The sequence below is a fragment of the Myotis lucifugus genome, unplaced genomic scaffold (assembly GCF_000147115.1).
Source record: "Myotis lucifugus unplaced genomic scaffold, Myoluc2.0 scaffold_1438, whole genome shotgun sequence".
NCBI classification, from domain to species: Eukaryota; Metazoa; Chordata; class Mammalia; order Chiroptera; family Vespertilionidae; genus Myotis; species Myotis lucifugus.
This window is the reverse complement of record NW_005872486.1, coordinates 44336-45220: the sequence shown is the minus strand read 5'-3', so window position 1 is coordinate 45220 and position 885 is coordinate 44336.

Sequence of the window (885 nt, the reverse complement as noted above, 5' to 3'; positions counted from 1 at the left end):
ACGGTATGGAAATAGCATCCACCGGGTGGCCAGAGGCTGGTGTAATATCTATTCAGGAGATTAGGACGCTGGCCAGAAGGTGCCCGGGGGAGCCGCCCACCATTAAGGAAAACAGCCCCCACTGACGGAACACGGTAAATTACCGGCGCTTCGGAATGACAACGCCAGGTTTACAAAAGGCGTCACGATGGGGCCTGACGCTGGTTCGAGGGGTCAGGGGAGCCTGCCCCGGGCAGGGTGACCTCAGCCGAGGTCTAATGGTGGGAGGGGGAGGAGTGTGGGACCTAGGCCCTTCCAAACAGAGGGAAGAGGGAGGCAGGTGGGACAGGACACGCTGGGGACCCTGAAAGTCCCAGGTGGGGCCGAAAGCTGTCCTTTTTTAAATATATTTTTATTGATGTCAGAGAAGAAGGGAGGAGAGATGGAAACATCCATCATGAGAGAGAATCATGGACCGGCTGCCTCCTACACGCCCCCTACTGGGGATCGAGCTCACAACCCGGGCACGTGCCCTTGACCAGAAATCGAACCCGGGACCCTTCCGTCTGCAGGCCGACGCTCTACCCACTGAGGCACACGGGCCGGGGCTGGAGGCAAGTTCTTTTTTTTTAGATGATTCATGAACTCTTTTTTTTAATTGTTTTATTGTTTAAAGTATTACAAAGAGTATTACATATGTCTCCTTTTTCCCCCGCAAGTTCTTTTTATTGCTGCATTCCGTTTCCATCGTCTGTGAGGGAGCCGAGGAATGAATGGGTGAAGGGAGGATGGGGGGAGATGGGCCCAGGTATGAAGCCGTCATCCACAGCACAGCCTGCACCCCGGAAAACAGACCCAGCCTCCAGGTCCCCCGGCCAGGGGTGTTTCCCCCCCCGCCCCGCATGC